General features: G+C 36.9%; 1 protein-coding gene across 1 annotated transcript in view; it reads right to left on the minus strand.

The window, feature by feature from the left end:
• Positions 1-21226, minus strand: part of LOC145673367 (uncharacterized) — a 228013-nt gene that overhangs the window by 179976 nt on the left and 26811 nt on the right. The gene's annotated exons all lie outside the window — the stretch shown is intronic.

A 21226-nucleotide genomic window follows, 5' to 3' on the forward strand; every position in this document is an offset into this window, starting at 1 on the left:
CGTGTCCATGGGCTTTCTCGCGTTTCCTTCCACTTTCTCATTCTACCAATTCTTCAGTATCATTCATTTGCTTTAATCATCGTATCCTTTAGTTTAAAGTGCGTAAACGTGAGACGTTAGACTGAAAGATTTCATTTTCAAAGATTTTTCTTTCTTTCTTTGATGTCTAGGATTAGAGCTTGATGATTCAGTGCTATATATGATTACTAAATACAGGGTTCGAGTTTGTGAGGGTTGAAGTAGAAATTTATTAATATCATAAAATATATACCTATTTCTCGATCCCGCTAAAAGTATTTTCACATCACTGCGTTTTCAAACAAACGAATTTCATATATTCGGTGGCAGAATACAAAAGCATCACTTCATCAGTGATAGTATTTAAAAGGTTAATCGAACTAATTAATCGGTCAAGTGTATAGTTTGACTAACTAACCAAATGTCTTTAAACCAATTAATCCAATCGATTAATCCCTTTAGGACCATAAAAATTGTAGGCAAGGATGATTTTTTTTTTTTTTTTGAATTATTGGAGGCATGTAGATTCCAAATATCGGCATAGCAAGTTGATCACTTATACGGTTACCGGTTTGTGGAATAGGACCGGATTAACCCACCTGGAGGCCCGGGGCTACAGTTCCTCTAAGTCCCTACCTAATCCGGCCCTGCTAGTTACAAAACTATTATAGAACAATTTGTATTTATATTAATTTACATTCCAGCTGTTTAGGTCGTTCCCGTATCTTGAACATTTATTTATTTAGAGAGGCGAATATTACAGGTACAGATACCCATTTACAGTATTCACAAAAACAGATAAAATAAACATAAATTTAACAGTAGAATAAATAGACAACTGATAATTTTAATGACTGGTTAATCACCGATTCTGGCACTTAAAAAATTTACTACTTTCTTTAAAATTTAGTGGAGGACATTCTGAATAGACCCTATATCAATATTTCGATCAATCACCCAAAGTTTGTTGAAGAGGTCACACGTGCTCCAATTCATTATATTGTTTTTTAATGTTCTACAGTGAAATAAGCCAGCTTTTGGATGACTTCTGACGTCGGGAACTTCAAGTTTCAGAAGTTCAAGTAATTGCGTCACTTGGATTTTGTTATTTAAAATTTTATATAGAAGGTAAAATAAGCAAACTTTTTCTCTGTTGTCGCGGGATGCAATGTTCAGTTGTTTGATTAAAAACTGATATATTTCAAATTTAGGATAGGTTCATTTAGGGAGATCTCGACACTCAGGAGAACTCGACGCTTTTAAGGTCCGGCAAAGCTAGTGATCATACACGCACGCGAGAAGAAACATTCAGTAAGTGGAAGGTTAATGTCAGTTCTCAGTGACACGCTGCATATGCAGAGAAGTTAATTTTGCTTGTTGCAACGAAAGCAGAAGCCTCTGAAATAGGTACATAAAGCTTTATTTTTTAAAAAAAATATGTCCATGTTATAAGTCTCAGTAAGTCAAAAATAAGGTATAGCGGTAATATATGTTGATGAAAGGAGACAATGGATTGGTATATGATAGAGTATACCCTCTGTATGCATGTGTGTCAGGCTGACACACATTGCTTGTTACAGTAACAACTCGTGCCAGCTTTTGTTAACGCATTTAGGGGATAAATCGACAGTGATTATAGGGAGATTTCGACATGTAGTTCCTTTGTTATAAGGAAATTCATCAGACAAACGGACTACCGTCTGGTTCATCTTAGTGTATACATCATAGGTTTAGGTCACATAACAAACACGCTTTCTCAGCTTCTGGGTCATTTAGTCCGGTATAAGCCTAATGATAAAGTAGGTTAGGTTTTAGATTAGCATAGTACCTACAGTATGTCAAAGAACCTGACGTATTAAAGAAAGCATCTAATGCTGGTATAGAAATTTTTTCTCCCACCAAAAAAGTACTCAAAATTGTCAATCCTTAATATATTTTTTTTCCGCAGTCTGAAAAATAATTTCAATTTATCTTATGGGAACTTTGTTCGTAGGAACCCTGGCAAAATGTTGTGAAAGAAGACTTTAAGAAAATCAGTTTCAGTTGGCTGAAATCAGTCTGTTAGATTCTTCGCACTGGATTGTATTAAATTCTGATTTCGATTATCGTGATTTTCGATTATGAATAGAAAATACTGAAAACAGTATGTTAGAAATCAGATATAAAACAAAGTTCGTTTTTAACGAGTTTGCATTGTTTCAGTGTTCCTCTTGTATTTCAACTCAGGTTGTAATGAATCGCAGCTAAGTTTGCAAATAAGCCATACTTAGATAGTAGCAACCTTACATCTAGTATTTTATGTTTAGCGTTTTATGTTTCTTGTGCTTCAAAGATGTAAAGGATTTCATTGTTTACATAATGTTGACCTCTCCCATACAGACATCTGTAGTAAGTGACGATTTCTCCCGCAAGATTTCCAAAATCTATTAATCCACAGCAGTCCGTTTTGTGTTCTTGTACTTTGAAATAGTACTTCAGGGGAAGGTTTTGTGTTTTCTAGCTAGGACAAGGATTACTGTCAAGCATTATCGCTTTTGCAGAATAAAATTATCATAACTTTCAGAATAGTATTGATTTGTTTCTTGTGTCGAAATGTCCCTAAATGACCCTATATGCTGTTTTCTTTAAAACTTAGTACCGTGTGAATTTTGATTGTATCATTTCTATTTTGCGGCTTTATTTTTTGCTTGCAGGGTTTCAGATTTCGGTAGCGTATTCCACTTTCAATTTAACGATTGCATTATATATAATTTTAAATGTCTTGCTTATTGAAATCCCTTCACTTCTTATCGTATACCCAGGCTTTCTATAGGCTTCGCTTACATTTTTTAACGTGGTTGGAAAATGTTAATTTGGTGTCAAATGTGACCCCGAGGTTTTTAAATTCTTGGATCCTTTTAATATTGGCGTTACCAATCCAATAGTTATATTTAAGAGGTGTTTTCTTACGCGAGTATGACATTATAAAACATTTGTTTACATTAAGGTTCACATCATTGAGTTGATACCATTTTAAAGATTGAAACGTTTTAAATGATCCAGTACAATTTTAGAACAGCTTAAAGAAATGGAACAAATCTGTCCCGTAGTCGTGAAGAGATTAAAGCTCTTCCCGTTGGTATAATGAATAGTGAACACACTTTTGGTGAACATGACCCCGATGAGAGTCTTGAAAGTTGAATACATTACGATGTTTCAAATTCCACCCAATGATAACGTCAAGTTCAATTTCTTGGAGGGCGAAAGATACAGTAGAGAAATTTGGGAGGGTACAGATATTTTTATTGTATACTGAACAGGATACTTTTATTTCACTTAACCTACATTATCATACTATATGTCTGGGGAGTAACTCGTAGGCACTACGGGGGGATTCGTACCCTTCTGGCGCCGATAGTCTCATTTAACCTCGGTGCTGAGAAGAGGCGCTAAACTTCTACAAACAAACAAACAAACCAATCGATTAAAATGTAACGTGTTTAAAAAATAAAACCAAATATTGGCTACATTTAATCTGTATATTAAAATGCTAGGTTTATATGATTGTGGTCAAGAAAGTTTACATCTTTGTGGTCAATCCTTTCGACTATGAGATCTCGAAAACCACAAGCGCTGGAAACGTGGCGTTTCCGCTGGTCGATTCCAAATTTTATGTAGATTTGCCAGTCCTCATTCAATTTTTTTTAAAAAATCTTTAGTTTTCTATTTCATATTGTAGACGTCATTTTGACCCTACCAGTTTAATATTGTCACTAGGGCTTTACGGTTGATACCCTTGTGAAAGGCAACCAGTAGAGAAGCTACGTATAGTGATTTGATGGACATTTCAGGCGCTACGCTTTAATCTGAATGACAAAATCTATTGAAATTTGGCAGTTTCGAAGTCTTGTGAACCCAGAATGAGGCATACTCGGAATTATAAGAAAAAAAAATGTTTGCATTTGGTATATCTACCATCACTTATCCAAGTTAGTCATAAACTCACCCCAACATTCTATATATTAAAATACTACATTTATATGTTCGTCTATAGCAATTTACCCTCTATAAGAGTCTTCCTATCCTTTACTTGTGTCCATAAAGGAACTTGCACAGATATAGTGAAAAGTAGGAAGAAGATTTACGCTCATATTAGAACTGTGCGCTGTATAAATGGCACAGATTCAGCTAGTAATAATAAGAGATTGAAAACAGATGTTTCGCTTGTTGATTTCTCTCCGTGTTCTGAGTATGTCTAGGCAGGAAAATCTATTCTGTATCGTTATCTCTCCCTCTTTGTTAAGCAGAAACCCATCTTTCATAAACGAGAACCACAAATATTAATTCTGGTTAGAGTCTCAAGATAGAGTCTCGACACGTTGATCCACAATTCTGTATTGAATGTAAGTATCACATGCTTCCCACCAGAAATCAAACTAATTCATGAGTAGCTAAATGACATACGTACATAATTTCAATCATATACGAGGGCAAGTCAAGAAAGACTTGGACTGATTTTTTTTTCCCGGCAGTTCTGTTAACGCTGGAGCTTCATAGTTTGGCATACAAGTAGGGTGGGTCTTGCTGTGCATATATATAAAATGTTGTTAAGGAATCATTGCATGTTTGGTAACCACGACTTTTTATTGCAGGTGATGTTCTGCGCCGCCTCTAGAAGTCGCCTGTAGAAGAAATGGAGTCATTACGAGATGAACAATTTGCAGCTATACGGTTCTGCTATCGCCTGGGGAAAAGTGCAACAGAAACTCTAGGAATGTTGAGAGCAGCCTACAAAGATGACGCTCTGCCACGAAGTACCGTGTTCTGGTGGTTCAAAGAGTTTAAAGAGGGCCGAATGACAATCACGAAAGCTGGTGGACCAGGTGTATCAGCTTCAGTTGTTACTGAGGTGAACATTAACACGGCAGCAGTCATTGTTAGAGAAGATCGCCGCATCAGTATCGACGATCTGGCAGCCGCACTACGCATATCTCATGGCAGTGCCTTCAAAATTTTGCATGACCACCTCCACATGAGCCGAGTGTGTGCGCGATGGATTCCGCGACTCCTGACACCAGAGCAGAAGGCCGTTCGAGTGGAGACTTGCAGGGAGCTGTTGCAAAGGTTTGAGGATGGTGGAGACGCCTACCGCACCGTGCGACTTTTTTCTATTCCCTGCCCTAAAATCCAGACTGCGTGGACGCCGCTTCTCCGATAATTCCGAGGTTCTGAAGGCATCGGAGGCGGTTTTGAAGGACCTCTCAAAGAATGGCCTGCGACACGTGTTTGAGGACTGGAAGACTCGAATGAAAAAGTGCATTCAAATGGGCGGGGACTACTTTGAAAAGGATCATGTGCCTGTTGCTGAGTAATAATAAATTGCCTAGAAAAAAAATCAGTCCAAGTCTTTCTTGACTAGCCCTCGTACGAGTATAGCTTGCAAATAGATCATATGAATAGGTTAATCTTGTGTCTTGCTGTGTAGATCAACTGAATATAGAATTAACTATAAAGACCTTACTATCTGGTATGATGTTCGATCATTTCTTAAGAAAATGTAGCAAGTCGTACAATATTGACCAAAATAAGAGGTGATCCACCTGTGTTTTGAAATAAGACTCATGAAAGAAGAGGCGATTTTTCATTAATCATTTTTCGTGACTTTCTTACCAGATATGTTGCACGCAAGGGTGTTAGGGAAGCTCACCCCCCGAGTCTCCGGATTCAAACGTCTATGAAAACTCCCAGCATCGCGAGAAAGGGAGAAGACAAAAGACAAGAAAGAATTGTGTGTCTGGGCAAAGAAAAATGAATGGATAGAGAAGAAACCGATAAACGACTTCAAAAGACCAGTGTATTAGTACGGCTACATCGCATGTCATCAAAAGGTTTATCCACCTTGATGTGAGGACTTCTAGATGGATTTATGTCGCAAAATACATGAAATATTTACTGTGCCTAGTGAATACCAAATGTGCTAAACGCCTTGTCTTACGATGTGTCATTAAGTGCACGGCTTGTCTATGCGTTCGCAACGCGCTTTTATAGCTCATGCGTACACTTGAAATACGCTGAAATATTTAAATGTGGATGGTTAATCACAATGCGCAGCAAATGCTTAAGTAATAAAAACGCGCGTTGGTTCGAGCGTATTTGGTGTGTTTCGAAACAATAGATCGGCTACTGTTTCGGAATCAGTAAAAGATTTTTAAAGGAAGGGGAAAAAAAGGAAAGATATGTTGCCAGGCAAGAGGATTTTAGCAAGAAACAACTGCTTGGAAGATACTTTGTGCAGAGTATTGGAACTCTGCAATTATAAAGTATGTGCACATATATAACAAAAGAAAATTCACAAAAATACGAGGAAATTCCGAAAAATTAGCTAATGACAGAAAAATCTATGTAACACAACAGGGTTATTTCTCGTGATTCGCATGAATGAGAATAAGGGTGTGGCAGTAAGAGCTGGAAACCCTGACTGACTCACAGTATGATTAATAACTCTGGCGAAAGTAAACTTACCGAATAGCCACCTAGGTCGCGTTCGCTGCGGGGGATAACACATCCGAAACGCATCCTGGAATAGCCATAGTCTAACAGTGGCGAAGCGTATCTATACAAAGAAGGTTTCCTAATTAAATTAATAAACATTACTAAATAATAGTGGTATTTTAAGTGGAGCTGTTTTACTAGCAACGAATTGCAACATGCAAATTTCTGTTCCCTAACGCAAAGTTCGAAGAAGGAATAACTAGTCGCCATTCCTCAAAGATATCTACTATTGCTCATCCGTGGATAAAACTAACTTCAAGAAAATTACTAATAGACCATAAGTTTGTTCTTTGCTGTTAATGCATAAGTTCTTTTCATGTGTTTTGTCACCTAAACTATTCTTGATACCTTTAAAAAGGAAAAACACGTTTGAATGATTGTTCCGTCAAATATACTTCTTAAATATTTTTCAAATTTAATAATTAACATTGATTATGCTGGTACTATTCACCTTGGTCGAAATCAAATACTAATACGACTCAGTGGCGGCTCTTAAGGAAGTAACATCGATAAATATTTAAATTTTATCGCTAGAAGCGAAGAAGAGAAGAAGGTTTCTTGCCGCTTCAGAATGCTGTAGGCAGGAGTTCCTATATTAGGAAAGCTTTCTTTCGTTACCTTGAAGAGGTAAAATTTAAACTTTTACCTATTTTATTTGTCTCAAGAGCCGCCACTGGTACGATTCAAAATTGATTTTGGACTTTATCAAAGATGTTATAAAATACAAGAAGTATTACTGATACGTTGTTATGATTTTTCTTTCCAGCTTTAATAAATATACCTAACAAAAATATGTTGACATAATTTTCACAAATTTATACCTAATTCATAAATACTCTCTAACGACAATAACAAACAAAAAACGATCTTAGAATACGAAATACGATTGTCTGATTTTACCCACTACCTAGGTAAAAGGAGTTGAATACCTCCGCCATCTTTGATTTTTAAGCCTTTGATTCATATACGGAAGTGTTCTTCCATTTTCTGCGAAATGAAATGGAATGTTTATGGTTTGCTTTTACTGACTTCTCTTTTATATATATTTAAATGTCTCTACTTCGTGAAAATTAATTGTCTGAGAAGTAAGGTTAATATCTATAAGCCAAATTTCATTTAAGTAATTAGTGTTGCCCTCGAGACGAGAAGAACGGTTTTCTCGTCTCGTCTCGTAAATTTTGTAGAAGACTTGTCTCGTTTCGATTCTCGAAAAATTGTTTCTCCTCTTGTCTCGAAGCTTTCCTCTACTCGTCTTGAAAGTTTTCTAGTTTTGTATTGTAAATTTATGTACACTCATGTCCAAAATGATTGTCGCATATCTATAACTGTCTTCTTGTAAGAATATAATTTGATAATGATTTTGTAGAGTACTTTTAATACTGATACTATGTGTATAATCGGGAAATGTATATTTGTGGTAAATTTCGTAGGAAAAGAATTATAAATACGAAAATTAGAATGAGTAAAACAAAATGTTGCTAAATGGACAAGAAAGTTTTTATTTTAGTTTTGTTGTTCTTATTTACTGCTCTTTTGACATGAAATTTACCACATACTAGTCTTTGCCGATTATACACATACTAACATTATAAGAAATACCGGGAGAATTCGTTATCAAATTATGTTCCTACAACAACATATTTATAGACATTCGACAATAATTTTGGACATAAGTGTACCTACACAATTTATGCAATGATTTTTCTTAACATAATTTCATCTAGAAGTTACGTCACACAAAGTCCACGAATGATGTGGTATAACGATATTTAAACCATATTTATTATTGCAGTATATTGTGTAATGACTTGAGTTTTTATTTTTAAACATTGGTAAATGCTCTTCATTGTGTTCGCAAAATAGCTTTATAGTTTTCATATTATGAACCAGAAGCGGCTTCTGACTGTTCGCAAAGTTGCATGTGCACACTCGCAGTAATTTAAAGAATGTATATTTTTTTACTACTTAGTGAATGCTAAATAAATTTTAAAATATTTTTTGTAAAATGTGTTTTTTCTTCAAATATATCACCATGCGTTTCCACGAGCAGCAAAGGGACGTTACAAATACGGTTCATTTGTTTTTATACTGTGATTAGCACACTTTCTGGTTTCTGAAGAACATTGGGAGGCACGGTGCCTCAATGTTAGAGCGCTTACCTCTGGTGTGTGGGGTCCGTGGTTCGATTCCCGGTCAAGTATAAAGGTAACCAAGAAAGTTCTGTCGCTTTTTGTGAAGGATTCTGTTCAATTGGCCCTCACACCGCGAGTTGAATGCGAATGTAGATAATGTGAAGGTCAGTTATTGGTGTGGGCATATCCAACACTACCTGGTTGAGACAGTTCAGTTACACCGTGAACTTGCGTAAGGACAAAGTGAACATGGGACCTACAAGTTCAAACGTCTCTTCAGCGGGGCGGAAGATATGCCAGACCTTTGATCAGGGTGTCGTAATTACGCGGACAGTGCAGCGGTGGTTTAACAAGTATAAGGACGGTGACGAAACACTCGAAAACGCACCACGTGCCGGAAGACCAACACATGTACAAAATTAAGATCTTCAGGCAGCAGTTGAGGTGAACAATGGCCAGACGTGTGAGGAACTGGGACTACAATTCAGTGTGAGTGGAGAAACCATTCGGCAGCTTCTCCATCAACTTGCAAAGCACTAGAAGTTGGGTCGATGAGTCCCACATGACTTGACTCCGGGCCACAAGACAACACGAGCAGACACCTTTGTTTCTTTGCTGTCTGGTCTGAGGAAGAAGCCATTTCTGGACAAGGTGTTGACATGTGATAAGAAGTGTGTCTTATACGAAACTTCATCAAGCCGTGATCAGGGTTAGCATTCCATGAACCGGTTCCAAAACAGCCGAAACCAGCACTGCACCAGAAAAAGTTTAACCTATGTGTTTGGTAGACTACTCGAGGCATCATGCATTTGGAACTGCTACCAGCTGGTCAGAACATCAATGCAACTGTGTATTGTCAGCAGTTGAGCCGTGTTCAAGAAAAACTCAAAACTCTGGAGCCAGCACTTCTTAATAGCAAAGGGATCCTCCTATTGCAGACAACGCTAAGCCCACGTAGCTAGGATGACCCGGGGCACCATTCTACGCCTTGGATGGAAAACAATATTTCATCTGCCATACTTCCCGGACATTGCACCGTCCGATTATCACCTGTTCCGTTTCTTGGACAATCACCTTAGAGGACGCCAGTTCAAATCCCTAGTAGAGGTGCAAAATGCACTAGATACATTCTTCGCTTCGCGACCCATCAAGTTCTACCACGATGGAATCCATGGTCTTCCAGAACGTTGGTAGAAATTCGTCGATGCTGATGGGGACTATTTTTGATCTTCCAGGTACGTCTTAGGTGATATACCGATATTCGAAGATGCTGGGTGAAAAAGCGACAGAACTTTCTTGGTTACCTTTATAAGAACAAAGAAAAATTTAAGCATTTGTATTGGTCAATCAGTCAGCGCGAAAATTTCCCTGGATTTTCATATATTATCGAAAAATTCTTTTTTTCCCTTTTTGCTAAATTTATCTACAAAATTTCCCCTGATTATGGAAGTTTCTCTCAAACTATGAACACTGAGTAATATTCAACTTATATGTAGAATAATTCAATTTCATTTTAGCAAAAATTAAAAATTAAAGTATATATTCATTTGGTGGGATTGTTAGTAGAATTTCCCTCATCAGAAGAAGTGAAAGAGGGACGATATACAGATCTTACATCAGAAACAGATATATTTTTCGAGACGAGACACTCCCAGCTTATCTCTAGGATAATCCTATCTGTTAGTACAAAACAACGAATAGTAACACTTGAACGAGTGTTCACATATTTGCTCTTTAGAACTATTGTACTTTCGAACTTGCTGAATATTTATTGCACCATTCACAACTGTGTACATAGCTCATTCTCCGACATCTTCCAACCGTCTCTGTCTCTTAAATGAGTTTTTTTTTGTTTCTTTTTATGAAGACCTTTTAAATTACGAATGAAAGCTTTCGAAATGTGAGTGTGGAGAAGAATTGTGAAAATTAGCTGCGTCGAGCGGAAAACGAATGAGAGGGTGTTAGAAACGGTGGTCGAGAAAAAAACAATTTTAAACATTATTAAAAAGAGGGAGAGAAACTGGTTGGGACATTGGCTAAGAAAGAGCTGTATTATGAGGGATGTGCTAGAGGGCATGGTGATAGGAAAGAGAGGGAGGGGGCGAAGAAGACTACAATTAGTGGACGATATTAAAACAGAGAAATCGTACGTAAAGACGAAGAGGTTAGCGGAAAAGCATGGAGCATGGAAGCTTTTCAGTTGCAGCAAGTGATCTGCCAATAATGACAGAATACCTATATGATGATGATGATCTGGGAAATTATGTTACCAAGTACCAAGGGCGCCGATCCTGGGGGGCCGAGGGGCCCGGAGTCCCCAAAGCTCATGTGGGTCCCATGTATTTTCATGAATATATAAATATATATATATATATATATATATATATATATATATATATATATATATATATATATATATATATATATATATATATATATATGTGTATTTTTTTAAGAAAGCCCCCCCCCCCCACAAAAAAAAGTTACAGAGAAATCGGCGCCGTTGCCAAGTACTATCTTTCCATTAACTACGTTTCATATAATCTTCTATCCTTCTTAGGATACATATATAGTATGCATATTTTTTGATGTAGATGTTGAATCTAGTGTCACATTCAACAAATACACACCGCCCCCATTGATTTTGTATGCACAAGAGCCAGTAGTAATAAAATTACAAAACCTAGATCCTTCTCATTGTCCAAAGGTTTAGTTAAAATTACCTCTGAACAGCGGGAATAATAACAACTAATAAAAGGTTAGTTGTCACACGAACGAAAAGTACACAACACGAGAAGCAAGCATTAATGAGTGAATATCAGACATTTTGTAACTCAGATGTCCAGCAGTCACGAGATCTGCAAAGAAGAGAAAAGGGGGTGGAACGAATGATTTGTTTTTGTTCTTCTGAAGAGGAAATCAATAGCACTTTTTTCTCCCTCTTCCCCTTCTATTTTAATCGACGACAGGCTGTACTAGTCTCGACCGACAGTCTGCACCTCTTTTATTTTAAATTCTCTCTCCGCCCCTGAACTTACTCAATTCTCTGTATTTTTCTCTCTTTTTTTTTCCTCCATTTTATGCGGACAATGATATTGAGAAGGGTAAATCGACGTAACAGCATACTTATCTGTTTGGAATTATTGCTGAGAGTGTTAGCCATGTCCACTATTACTATTACTACTACTACTACTACTACTACTACTACTAATAATAATAATAATAATAATAATAATAATAATAATAATAATAATAATAATAATAATAGTAATAATAATAATAATAATAGAAAAATATATTTTTCAATATATTTTATATATAAATTTACAAGTAAACGTATCTTTGCTAATAAACGAATTCTTCAAATTATCATTATATGGAATCATAAACCGGAAAATAATAATTGAAATAATACGAAACAAAATGAAATTAAAGTCCTAATTTTAAGTCCCACGTTTCAACCTTTTGGGGTTAAACGACACGGATAATTGACGAAAGTGAATAATTATGAAATAATTGGTGGAATGAGAATATGGAAGGTAAAGGGAAAACCCAGAGAAAGACCACGTACACGATATTTGTCTACCACAAACTCGCGTGGCTGGGGATCGAACCTGGGACTTCTTATATCAGTGTGAGTGCTCTATCACTGAGCTATCATGCTCCCTGCAATAATTTTATAATAGCATTAGTGGATAATGAAATAAGTACCTGTGTCACATGTACACCACATGAAGGAGTTTGGTTTGTATGGCGTAATATTTTCTCACCTAATATTGATCATCATATGGTAGTAGATTTCTACCACTTTGAGTTTAATAAAGATATTAGAATGGATACGGAATATATTCTCGGGACGCTTAACTGATTACAGAAAACAACTTCTATCTATTATCGTTTTTAATGGCGATAAACATTAAAACCGGAAGTGGTTGATTTTTAACACTTCCGATTTGAATAGACGGCTAATAGAGAAAGTGATACCCATTCTTAGAACGCTAAATCGATCAAAATATTCGCTTCACACTATCCTTTATTGGTTTTGCTCTCCGTAGATTATTGAAACCGGAAGTTGTAATGTATTTCTAGCACTTCCGGTTTCACTAGAGAGTTAAGAATGGGTATGAAATGAATCCGTGGAACGCTTAATCGATTGCAGATATCCTCTATTTGCTATCTATTACCGTTTTTACTCTATAGTGATCGACGTGAAAACCGGAAGTTGTTGATTTCTACTACTTTCCATTTGAATATCTCCTCCAAAACCAAACTCGATTCCTAACCGTTAACCCTCTACATCTTGACCAAATGGGGTGGTGATCCAACAAGTACAGTTCTCGAAACTTAGTCTTCCAGACGGACACACGGACATAAGGACGGGGTAAATATATAAAGAAGTTTAGGAAAACCAAACTTCTTTAAAAAGACGAAAGATGAGACAAATGTCAATTGATTGATATCATTCAGCTGAACAAAATATGTGCACGAGCAGTGGCGGATCCAGAATATGATCAAGGGAGTGACTAAACTATAGTTTGCCGCTCTATCCAGTGTAAAGCAGGATTGAAGCCCATTTTATCCAGTGTATAACTGAGTTTCAAGGGGGCTATAGCCCCCCCTTGGATCCGCCACTGTGCACGAGGGTAAATCGTCATGTGGCCACATATTTGAACACAAGTATATGCATATTACAGCCTGTTACATAATTAGTTTATGATCTAATAATTGATTTCATTCCTTTATTATTATTAATATTATTATTATTATTATTATTATTATTATTATTATTATTATTATTATTATTATTATTATTATTATTATTATTATTATTATTATTATTAAAATAAATTTTTGTGCATGCACCATCAAGAGTAGTTATTTTACTCATAATTATATTTTTAAATTCTCACTATTATCGAACTACCTGGAGGTAATCTTGGAACTTGGATAAACTATAAGGGTCTTTAAAGTATAAGTACCCATACTGAATCAAGTAGCCTAACCTCTCTTGTGCTAGTTAGTGTGCCAGCGAGGAACAAGTGTTGCAATACGCATTTGGGAGCAAAGCACACATACAACACTTAGAGGGTTGACGGAAGTTCTCACTTTCGAAGGGCGACTTGCTTTTTGAACTTCATCTCATCTCATCATCTTTTACTTCACTTTCATTTTCATTTGGGCTTCGGCCCTTGGCTACATTATTACGATGGTGGACTCTGGCAACACTAACGGACAATCGATTCTAGGACGACATTCCGGGTTACCTGCTATTCTTCTTGCAAACTCAAGCTCTGCACTTGCACAACCGGCACCCATTGTACCTTCTCGTCGCACTCGGCACTTTTCTTGGGGAAGTCAACCAATCCCGTCTACATCTAGAGAGAGACATCCATCAAATGATTCAATACAGTCAGCAAAACGGATACGGTCACGGTCTCCAATAGAATCTATGGACATTCAAGTCAATCCACAGTGTAATAATACTGTTCCAGAGCTTCAAACTACTACTGCTGCGCAGTCAAATACCAATCCTCTTTATCATTTCATTCTTACAGACTACGATACAAAGTTCACCAATCCTAAAATGATTTTTCTACAAATTATGAAATACGTTCCACGGGTACGGGATACTCTCGTTCAAATCGTCCCCACTAGAAACGGCTATATTCTGAAATCGAAAGATCCAGATTTTGGTATTACCATTCGCAACAAAGCATCCTACGAAATCTTCGGTAAGAGCGCCAAACTTACAAAATTAACAGATAAACGGCAGAAACAACCTCCACCACCTCGCAAACCACCATATCTCTCGGTTGTTATCAGGGGTGTTTCCCCTGAACTTACCGATGCTGAAATTCAAGAGGAGCTAAAACAGGAGGGGATTACAGTAGACAGATGCATTCGTATTCGAAATAATAATGGTCCGACCTACATGGTCCGGGTGCTTTCTAAGCAACAGGAGACAATCGATTATCTGTTACGATTCGGTGCTCCAATTTATAAGAAAATACATCGTGTCGAACCCTCTAAAACTCAGGGACCTTTACCTATACGCTGCGAAAAATGTCAGGTGTACAATGACCACATTACAGCAAATTGCTCTAATCCATCTAAGTGTGGATACTGCTCGGGTCTACATGAAACCAAAGCATGTCCAAACTTAAAAGGACCACCCAAGTGTAACACCTGTGGCAGTGGACTTCATCCAACCTACAGTTATCGCTGTAAAGCTAAACCAGAGCCAACTCCCGAGCATCCGGAGCTAACAGTACCGCTAAAAACGACTGACACGGCTACTAAACCAAACCAATCCATCTTACCACCGCTAACAATCGAAGATTTTCTCCGCTACATCGGTCTGGTGCTTCAAAATATATTTCCCTTTCAGCGAGCCAATATTCTTCATCACATCATTTCTGCCGCAAAATCCATCTTCCATATCAATCTACATGCAACATATTCTAACAACTATGTCCATTTTCATATTGGTTCTCTGGAAACTGCTGTTTAGTACAATCTGCATAGTATTTTTCATTATGGGGATTACTTTCTTATTTGTCAATATTCGATCCTTTTGGCAGCATAAACTGTTATTAGAAGCAATGTTGTTGGAGGAACATATCAATGTCTTTGCGCTTAATGAAACTGCTTTAAAACCGAGCATGGTAGCCCGCATTCCTGGCTATCAACTAGAACGTCATGATTATCATGATCACCTAGCTCGTGCTCAAGGCGGAGTTGCAATAGGCTTTCCTCCAAAGTATCCAGTTCGCTCGTACAACCCACAAGCTTTTAGTACTTTGCCGGAATACCTTCTTTGTTCCATATATTTTCCGTCCATAATCATCAATTTTAGTACGATCTATATTCGACCACGACAACCTATCCCGCTAGACTATTTCGAACATATTGCCAATAATTATCGAAATATTATTATCATGGCGGACATTAATATACATAGTCGAAGTGATCGTGAGAAAGCAGAGTTTCATCAGTATTTAACTGACAATCTCCAACTACATCTCCATGTTCTTCCTTCGCACACCAGACCTATAAGTCAGACTACACCCGATGTTGTCATTACATCGCTAAATCTTCTTACTGACTGCCATCTTGAAGTTCTGGACTCAATCGGGAGCGATCACCATCCAGTGAAACTAACACTCACTCGAGGACAACGACCACGCCAAGAAATTGCACCTCGCTATGTTCCACGATATGATAAGGCAAATTGGCCTCTTTTCCGGCAAGACCTTGAGCGCAGACTTCACAGTGAAACGCCTCCAACTAATGAAACCGAGCTAGCTTCTTGTATTACAACTATCACCACGGCAATACAAACTAGTGCTAAGCATCATATTCCAACCGAACAAGTGCATCCGCACAAACCGAAATTACCGCCGACATATGTTCCACTCATACAGCAAGCTCGCCGCCATCTTCGAGAGTATTATAGAACTGGGAACGATGCATATTTACGCCTACATCACCAATGGCAAAGAGCGGTACGTAATTATCTTGTTGCATATAAACGTCGCAACTGGATAAAATCTTGTAACAACTTATCCGAGGAAGCACATCCTTCTCGATATTGGAAGAGGTTTCACCAGCTTGTTGGCAAAAGCACTAAAATCAAATATCCTCTAATAGCCGACGGTACTCCTCTCTTCTCTGACGCAGACAAAGCAAATGCATTTGCTGCTCAGTTACAGGCCGTTTTTACGCCTACAGCTGTTTCTAATCGTTGTGAACGGACCGATATCTCTTGTATTCCTACCTTACAACCATCCACGGAGCATATTATTAACCTAGATCATCCTCTTACTTCATCCATCACTGTCGATGAACTACACTCTGCACTAAAACGGAAAAGGAATACAGCACCTGGAATCGACACGATATCTTACCGACATATCAAAGAAGCCCCGCCATCTCTCTTACTACTCCTCGTCACAATATACAATTTCATCCTCAGAACCGGGTTTTACCCCTCAGATTGGAAAGTCTCCAAAATCTGTATGTTCCATAAACCGAATAAACCTGTACATTCAGTAACTTCTTACAGACCCATCCAACTCACCTCAGTTTTCAGTAAGATACTAGAAAAAATTCTCGTGTGCCGCCTCCATAAGTACCTTGATACCACTTCTCTGCTACCTGTTCATCAAGCGGGGTTTCGCCCTGGTTTTTCCATAAATGACCAGCTACTTCGCCTCAGCTCAATAATTACTAATCAGTATAACAAAGCATTTCCATCCAAAGCATTTCCACCATTTAGAGAAGGCATTCGACAAGGTTTGGCATTATGGTCTCATTAAAAAATTGCAGTCGTTTAATCTTCCTATATGCTATTTCAGACTAATATATTCTTTTATTTCAAATCGCATTGCTTATGTTACAGTTGGTACGGCACTTTCCTGGCCGATTTTTCCTCTTACTGGAGTACCCCAAGGATCAGCTCTCAGTCCTTTACTATATGTCTTGTATGCTTCCGACATCCCTTCTGTACCACGCAATGTCTTTACTTTTCAATATGCTGACGACACAGCTTTTCTAGCTCTCGGCAAAACGGTGCATCAGCTTAACATTGCTTTACAAACAACTCTCGATAATTTCGTCAAGTGGTGCAAGAAATGGCAGTTAAAGATCAACTCCGAGAAAACCCAAGCTCTGGTTTTTCTACCGCCTAAGCGTCGTTCCAAAGTCCATAGAAACCCAACTCTCTTACAACTAACTGTTGATGGGTATCATGTACGCCCATCCACCACTGCTACCTATCTAGGCGTGGTTTTCGATTCGAAGCTTAGCTGGAATGTTCACTTGAAAAAACTAACGGAGAAGGCTAATCTTAGATTAAATCTTCTGCGACGTCTCACAGGAACATCTTGGGGACTAAAAGCCGATGTTTTGCTTCATACATATAAAGCGTTCCTCCGTCCGATCCTTACTTTTGGGCATCCCGCTTGGTGCAATGCTTCTGTTTCTTTCTATGAAAAACTCAGCATATTGGAATGGCATGCTATTCGACTGGCGTATCGAATTAAACTTCCATACCCAACGTGGCTCACATATGAATATATGGACTTTCCAAAGATCACCGAGCATCTCGCACAACTTCGCCTGAGATACATCAGCTCTCGCATCCAAACAGGCCATCCACTTTTCTTGGACATCCTTCACACAGACGCTCTTACCGACGCAGCCTATCGATGCAAACATTCACCTTTAAATATTTTCGTATCTCTATATGTGAAACACGAGCACCTTCCTGCGGCTGAAAGGGAAATATATGATATATACGTCATTGATCATCATATACCGCATCTTTTTCCATCTCAGCACTAGATCCTCACCATTAACAAGGGCTTCCCCATGTGTTCATTAGTCCCGAGTCGCCCCGGGACAGAAGATCTAACTCTGCATCCGTCTCACTAATCAAACTATGTTTGTGGCGTGTTAGCACTTCACCTCATTCATCATAATCATCATTATTCTTTATTATATTTATTATCATGTATTCTAATTCCTATTAGTACCTTAGCACCTGAATCTCATATCTGCACTCAACTTTAAATTATTAATTCAAAAAAAAAATGAGACTTATTACGTGATTACTAATCCTTATGTTCATATTTTCTGCACTTAGCCCATCTTCAATTATCTTATCATCAATAGCAATTCTTTAAAAATCCTTGCCAAAGAGAGGGCGTAACCCTCTAATGGCTGGGAGTAGAGGACTCTTTTGCTCCTATAAAATAAAATGATGAATAAAGATTTATAAAGTTAGCCCTATTCCTGTACCCTTATATATATATATATATATATATATATATATATATATATATATATATATATATATATATATATATATATATATATATATATATATATATATATATATATATATATATATATATATATATATATATATATATATATATATATATATATATATATATAAGTACCGTCGCGAGTAAAATATACAAAAAGATTTTTTTTATTATGAGAAAATTAATTACAAAAGCTTAAAATAATTTAAAATATATTCTGTTTCCTGTAAAGTTGAGAATTCCCGAAGTAGGACTCTGACTTCCTCTCTGTTTTGGATATAGTATTTTCCACGAATTAGGAACTGTCAGGTCACATCAGAAATAGAACACAGGACTACACTCGCAAAAACTGAACATCCTAAACATGTAATTACTTATATTACTTTAAGTTCTTGTGCCGCCAATTCTTTCATATCTATTTATCATTGTTTATATTTGTCATTATCTCCTTCGTTCTACTCAACATAACCCTGACCTGAGTACATTTATGACAGTAGTCACCAGTAAATCCTTTTTATAGTACAAAAACATCTCAGTCTATGAGTAACTCTAATTGCTAATAGTTCACAGTCAGGTTAATAGTTATCGCTAGCCGCGCTGCCTTATACACGACGTCAAGAGATGTCGCTAGCATGCAAGCAATTTGCAGAGGAGCCAAGGGGAAATAACTAGACTCCATAAAAATAAAAAGTTGCACGATGTTAAATAGGCCCCTAATGCATGATGATAATAATGCACTCTATGTAGCGTGAAAAGAGTTATGAATGTCGAAAAAATTAAATGTCGACTAAAAGGAGGGAATTTATGTTATTATACGGTCCAAATTCTTTTGTTTTCTCGAATTCTGTCTAAGAATTTGAAACTTAAAATATATAACGATAATTATGCTTGTTGTTTTTTTAGTTTAACGTCGCATGGTTATGGATTTTAGGCTGCAGGATGATTAATGTTAGTGAGTTATTGTGAAATTAAATTTTTAGTGTTCTCCCACTGAAAATCGAACCAGAGACTACGTGCGCCAAAGGCACTAGAACAGTGGGGAGAGCTAATTATATCTGTTGTGCTATATAGTTGCGAAACATGAACGCAGTCTCAAATTATTTTAAAATAAAATCCTGAGGCGAATGAATATGCGAACCCAAGTAAGATGAGAATGAGGAATGGCAAAAACTTCATAACGAGGATAATCCAAAGCGTTTACCTAGCATTAATTAGAGTCATTAAGTCTAGGAGGTTCAGGTTGGAAGATCATGTAGCCAGAATGGAACAAAGTAGGAACGCTTTGGAAATTTTAACTGGAAACCCAGACGGAAAACGGTAAACATTGTAAATTATGGCTCTTTTTAGGTAGATTATAGACTTTAGGTCAAACAGCTACAGTATCATCCCTATTTATCCTAGGATCATGGTTCATATTTCATTCTCTTCAGAATAAAATAGCCTTTCAAACGACACCATTCACATTTCTCTATCATGTCCCTGAGAGGGACATTTTGAGAGAAATCGGGATTTTTTCTGAAAACCTTTTTTTCTAATTTTGAGCCCTTCTGGATCGCCAGTGTTAACGCACAACTTAAAATCAACTTAAAAATACTAAGGGGTATACTAAATGTGTGTACAAAATTTCAGGCTTCTATCTTGAAAAGTAAGGTATAAGATATTTACCAATGTGTTAAGAATATTCCCACAATACCCCAGATTCCCATCAAGTAAAACAGGATATCAGGTAAAAATTTCCTGAAACACTCCAACTTATCCTAGAATCATGGTTCGTACCTCATTCTCTTTAGAATAGAACAGCGTTTCAAATGGCACCATTTACATGTCTCTACCATGTATCAGGGTTGTTTTGTTTAAAACAAATGATTAAAACTTGTTTTAAACAATTTATTTCGTTTAAAACAAATTTTGTATACGTTTTAAACATGTGTATTTTTCAAGACTTGTTTTAAACATATGTTTATTTTATTTTATTTTATTTTCTATTTATTTATTTATTTATTTATTTATTTTGTAAACAATCTGCCAGAGAAAGAAAATTGTCAAAAGTGCTCCCCATTCAGAAGATTGTTTTCTTCCCATGTGAAAGTTATGATTTCTCGTGGCTACAACAGGTCAGTGTGGTGATCTACAATTTATTTTATCGTTTCCCCTCTTATTTTTAACTTATAGGGCTATTGTTTAAATGCTTCTCAGTTAACTTGCGAGAAAGTGTCGTAGTCAAAGGTTGGACTACTTGTAGAACTGACATCAAAAAATAAATAAAATAATTATTATGGAAGCAAATTTTCGTGTTGTATTCAGAAAACAAACAAAAGGTTAGTTGCTAAATTGCGGTTCTGAAATTAAAATATCGCAGGCATTCGTTGATACAATACATGTTGGTGATCAGTCTCCGTACAACTTGGAATCGTTTAACATGAGTTTTACGGAAGGAAAAATGGACATCATTTGGAGGAAATTTATTTAAGTAACGCAAACGCAGACAAGAAGTAATCAGACAAGAAAACAACCATACGAGCTCGTTGCAAAACGTGTAAGAAAGAAATGGTTGGTTTAGTTCAAAGAATGAAGAATCATTATGAAAAATGCAATGCTGTGAAAAAACTGGAAACCCAAACAAATGGTAAAAATGTTGATCCGAAAATTGCTTCTGATGATTCTAACGTCAGTGATGTGCTTGAGATGTAACTGGAAACTTCAGGTGAGAATTAA

Source organism: Thermobia domestica, chromosome 2 (assembly GCF_964235325.1).
Source record: "Thermobia domestica chromosome 2, izTheDome1.hap1.1, whole genome shotgun sequence".
NCBI lineage: Eukaryota > Metazoa > Arthropoda > Insecta > Zygentoma > Lepismatidae > Thermobia > Thermobia domestica.